Source organism: Sus scrofa, chromosome 7 (assembly GCF_054392235.1).
Source record: "Sus scrofa isolate SSC_HxYL_T2T_F1_AM1 chromosome 7, Sscrofa_HxYL_maternal_Yorkshire_Landrace_v2.0, whole genome shotgun sequence".
NCBI lineage: Eukaryota > Metazoa > Chordata > Mammalia > Artiodactyla > Suidae > Sus > Sus scrofa.
The window spans coordinates 34,366,744-34,372,743 of NC_139389.1; positions in this window are offsets into that span (position 1 = coordinate 34,366,744).

Consider the following 6,000-nt stretch of genomic DNA (forward strand, 5'->3'; position numbering starts at 1 on the left):
GGCAGAAGCCAGAGCCAGCGGCCAGAGGTTTGAGATTGTTTTCTGGGCACCTGGGACTCTCTGCCCCAAGATGCCTGAGGTCAGGCAGAGGACACCTAGGGGTCTCTTCCACACTGTTTGGTGGAGAGGCAGCTTGGTTGGGTGGCAGTATGCTTAGAATTCTTGAGGGATTCACTGGGTTTCTCAATGCCTCCAGAGGCTGGAGCCGATGTCCACAGAGTCTTTGTGTTGAATCCTGAGCTGGCCATTTTCAAACCCTTGCCTGTCAAAATTTTAGGTATGTGGAGAGAGTGAGGCTGGTGCTGATGCATAAATGTGGGACAGTGGTGGCATTAGGGTTGGCAGCTCTGCAATCCCTGTGCTTTTTTGTCACTCCATAGACCTAGTGATATTTCCATCTTGTCTTTAGAGATCAATTTTTTTAAAAAGGTACTATTACAGGTATCCTATTATAAAGGATATTTAAATATATTTATCAAAATATTTTAAAAACATATTAGTGACAAAGTAACGTAACATGCTTCTTTATTAAGAGAACAAAAATCAAGATCCTGGTAGGTCTAATAGGACACTAATTTCAGCATACTGATGACTATAGATGCTAATTTGAGATATTTTCCATAAGTGCAGTATTGTGTAAAAATATCTGTAATTTTTCTTTGTGACAATACAGTGCAAGAAGCACTGCATTTTAAATTAGAGTTTAGTAAAAATAGAACACAATTTTGCCCCAAGCTAATGTATAGACACCTCAGATTAATAAACAGTACCTTCAACTCAATTATTTGCTGAAGTGGAAAGTGATAATTGAATCAAAACATTTTAGAAGGAAGAGAAAATGATTTAAAAAAAGAGCAGTTTCACTAGTTACCGATGATGATGAGTGTGTTGAATAAAATGTTATCAATAAATAAGTGACTCAGAAGAAAATAGTGTTGGTTTGGTTGAAATTTGGATGGCAAGCCCCAGGCATTGGTCTCGAGGCCTTTGCATTATCATCCACAGCTGCCGCTGAGGCATCCAAAGGCTCCAGAATTCCTATTTAAAAGTCACTGACCTCATTTAACTGTTTTCAGGTTTTTTTGTCACATAAAGAATCCATTTCCATAACAATTAGATGAACCACATTAGAATTTGAACCTCAGCACTGGGCAAAAAAACACTATAATTTCTATCCAACAAACACCTACTACATAGAGCTCTCCATAGCGCTACATAGAGCTCTACGAAAAACCAGAACTGAGGTGGGGTCCCTAGTTTTCCTGGATCAAATAAACCAGGGTGCAGAGAAAAACCGCATGTAGAGAAAAAGGGGAGTTTCCCTCATGGCTCAGTGAAAATAAATCTGACTGTTATCCATGAGGACACAGGTCCGACACCTGGCCTCTCTCAGTGGGTTAAAGATCGGGCGATGCCATGAGCTGTGGTGTAGGTTGAAGACATGGCTCGTATCTGGTGTTGCTGTGACTGTGGTATAGGCCGGCAGCTGTAGCTCCAATTAAACCCCTAGCCTGGGAACCTCCATATGCCACAAGTGCAATTCTAAAAAAAAAAAAAAAAAAAAAAAAAAAAATGGAAGGAAGGAAGAAAGAAAGACTTGTTAAAAAATAAAAACATAGGAGTTCCTGTCGTGGCGCAGTGGTTAACGAATCCGACTAGGAACCATGAGGTTGCGAGTTCGATCCCTGACTTTGCTCAGAGGGTTAAGGATCGGCATTGCCGTGAGCTGTGGTGTAGGTTGCAGATGCGGCTCGGATCCCGCATTGCTGTGGCTCTGGCGTAGGCTGGCAGCTACAGCTCCGATTAGACCCCTAGCCTGGGACCCTTCATATGCCGCGGGAGTGGCCCAAGAAATGGCAAAAAGACAAAAAAAATAAATAAAAATAAAAATAAATAAAAACATAATAAATGAATGAAAAACTATATGTTAGAAGACATTTCTTTTTGGATCATAAAACAATCATTTTGTGTTTAATGACATTTGACTCCCTCCCCCCACCCCTGAGCCCACAAACACCTCTGCCTTGCCCCTATGTTTGTATTTGTCTGCTCATAATTATGTAAGATGCTCATATCTGGAGGAAGGAAAAAAAATCTGATTAGTTTTAGGTTTAGTGGTGATTTACAATTAAGAGCACTGGAGAAAGGCTATGTACAGAATATTGATAATATAGCACATGTAATATAACACAGAAACAATGTGACGAGTTCCTTGGATGTAAGGACCGCAAGCATCATTCTAAGACACTTAGTAATAAAGGAAGACATCATCCAGCATTTGGAAGGAATTACGACTCTTGCCGTCTTTTACTGGAGGGCCGCTCACCGGAAAAGAAAAATTAGTTCAGCATCATAGTGCACTTAATCATCTCCCTAAGAACTGCCCACTGGTCTCACTAACAAACTGGAGGGAAGTGGCTGTGAGTGGGGGGACAGGTCAGTGAGGACGGAGAAAAACTGAGACACAGCATGGAAATATGCCTGTGAGGTAGGCTCTGGGGGAACGCAGAAGAACAAATTTCACTGCAACTCATGGTCGTGGGGGAAATGAGACAAATGGCCAGATTATAGGAGCCTTTATGTCTTACTGAGGAGAAGAGAGAAAAGGGAAAAGGGAAGCTGTTGGTGAGTTTTAAACAGGAAGCACCCAGGTAGGTATTTTGAAACTTCGTTTCAGCAAGCCTATGGAGGATGCTTGTAGGATAATTAACAGTTTTGAGGTTATTTAGTGCTTGAGACTTGAACTAAAAAGTAAGGTCAATGGAAAAGAGATGGTGGGCTCACAATATTTAAGGACTTGGAGTTTATAGCATGGTTCCCAGCTGAAGACCATTTGAGGTGGAGGAGGGGGTGGGAAGGAGGAATCCATGCTTCTGGTTTGCGTGACTTGGTGTTGCTATAGAGACAGACACTCGACTCACAAATCAGTGCTCTACAGACAACACAATTGGGTCCAGTGACAGAATTCTACCCACTGAAGAGGTTAAAAGTCAGAATGAAACCGTAGTTCCCATGAGTTACGTGCATGTGTCACTAGGTATGATGATCAAAACAGCTCCACCGGATAGATCACTGTGGGAGGTATTGCGCAAGTTCTGGCTCTTAGTTTAATGGGATCAAAATGAAATTCATCCTTTAGGACTTAACTAACAGTAAAAAAAAAAAAAAAAAAAAAAAATCAGAGAACTGGGAATAATCCTATTGTCATTTTTTTTTCTTTATAAAAAGAAACCTACTATTGGCCAGTATACTTTCTTCAGGTAGCATGTCTATAGGGGAAAGCAGAGAAATGGAAAGAGATTTTTTTTTTTTTGTATTTGAGGGCTGTACTCAAGGCATATAGAGGTGCCCAGGTTAGGGGTAGAATCAGAGCTACAGCTGCCGGCCTGTGCCACAGACACAGCAACGCAGGATCCAAGCCGCGTCTGAGGCCTACACCACAGCTCATGGCAATGCCGGATCCTTAACCCACTGAGAGAGGCCAGAGATTGAACCCGCATCCTCATGGTTCCTAGTTGGATTTGTCTCCACTGCGCCATGATGGGAACTCCTGGAAAGAGATTTGGATGAAAGGGCATTAGGGTCTGTAATTAATTTTAGATAGTCTTAATATTTAATGGCATCAGGTTAGAAGAGTCCCCATGTATCAATATTCTTGATAATGAAATTTTCTCTCACATTCTTGCTTTCTTTGGGTAAATGACTCAATCATAAGCAGCCCAGCTGGCTCAAAGTGCTACCTCTTCTAAATAAAATTGGACATACCTCTGTTATTGTATTTTGTTGACTTTATAGTTTGTTTCAGTGGATAATCTTTCTTCTGAGTTCTTGGGAAAAACTGCAATTATAATGTACTATTAATATCCTTTTCTTGGACACAGATAATTTATAAATTCTTGTAGCAGAATATCCTTTATGGATGAGCTAATCATAAAGGTCAAAGCATAGTCTCACCTACGATAAATATGTTCCATGGAAGGTTTTGTCTGTAAAGCAGCTAATGTTCTTATCTGAAAATAACAGTTCTGTATCCAACTTTATACTGTTCTGGAACTTCTATTAGTTGGTTCTAATTTTTTAGGAATCTGTGACACCTTTAAAACTACAATCAAGACCAACTGTTGCGAAAATTCTTAATTTCTTCACATTTCCTTTTCCTAACTTCATATCTGTTCTCTGCTTCATGTTTCATGTTAATCATAGAGCCTACTGCACATTGTAATCACATAAATATGACATGTCTATAGATTCAGCAAATTCATTATTAAATGGAGAAGGGACCACTTGTTACCAAATGACCTCAACATACATTTATGTTTAAATTTAATGTTTTCTTCCTTTATTATAGGACTTAGTAGTTTTGGAAATGTGGTCCTCTACTGGGCAGACTGTCCTCCAGAGAGATAAATGACTGAGGGTGGGAGATGCTTTCTGCTGAGTTAGACTGGTTGATTTTGTAATGTCAGTTCCCACAGGGAATTATTTTTTTTTAATTAGAGTATAGTTGGAGTTCCTGTCATAGCTCAGTGGAAAATGAATCTGACTAGCAATCATAAGTTCAATCCCTGGCCTCGCTCAGTGGCTTAAGGATCCGGCATTGCTGTGAGCTGTGGTGTAGGTCGCAGATGCAGCATGCATCCTGCATTGCTGTAGCGGTGGCGTAAGCTGGCAGCTACAGTTCTGATTTGACTCCTAGCTGGGAACCTCTATATGCCACAGGTGCAACCCTAAAAAGCAAAAAGCAAAAAAAAAGAATAAAAATAAAAATTAGAGTATAGTTGATTTACAGTGTTGAGTCAATTTCTGCTGTACAGCAATGTGACCCATTTTTACACACACACACACACACACACACACACACATACATATGCTTTCTCATACTATCTTCCATCACGGTCTATGGTCTATTCCAAGAGATTGAATATAGTTCCCCGTGCTATACAACAGGACCTTATTACTTATCCATTAATAGTTTACATCTACCAACCCCAAACTACCCATCCATCCCACTTCCTCCACCCACCCCTTTGGCAACTATGAGTCTGTTCTTTATTCCATGAGTCTGTTTCTGTTTTGTACATAGGTTCATTTGTGCCACATTTTAAATTCCTCATGTAAGTGATATCTTTCTCTTTCTGACTTACTTCACCTAGTATTAGAATATCTAGTTGCATCCATGTTGCTGCAAATGGGATTATTTTGTTCTTTTTTATGGCCGAGCAGTATTCTGTTGTATATATGTACATCTTCTTAATCCATTCATCTGTCTATGGACATTTAGGTTGTTTTCATGTCTTGGTTATTGTGAATAGTGCTGCATTGAACATAAGGATGCATGTACCTTTTTGAATTATAGTTTATTCAGATATATGCCCAGGGGTGAGATTGCTTGGTCATATGGTAGTTCTATATTTACTTTTCTGAGGAACCTCCATACTATTTTCCATAGTAGTTGTACCAATTTACATTCCCACCAACAGTGAAAGAGGGTTCCCTTTCCACATCCTTTCCAGCACTTGTTATTTGCAGATGTGTTAATGGCCATTCTGACCAGTGTGAGGTGGTACCTCATTGCAGTTTTTGAAGAAAGACTCTGGATGTCCCATGAAAGAGATGGCTGGAAATTGTATACAAGGACCTATTTTTTAAATATCTTGTTGAGACTAAATGGAGAAAAATTTGTTAAAAATAAAATTTTGAAAAATTTTGAAAAATTAAATTACTTTCTTTTCTTTTATAACATAAATTTTTTTCATTTTAAAAGATTTGGTACTTATGTATAGCCTTTGACAAACAGCAAACAAAAATATCTACATTTAAATCACCTAGAGATATCCAGGATTTATCTCTTGGTGTATTTTCTTTAAATGTTTTACGCATATTTATTTGTTACTTTTTAAGCTTCATTGCTATTATATTGGTATACACCTTTGTAATTTAAATAGCATCTGTCATTTTTTCTGATTATAAATGTCAAGGAAAAAAGTCATGATTATCTTC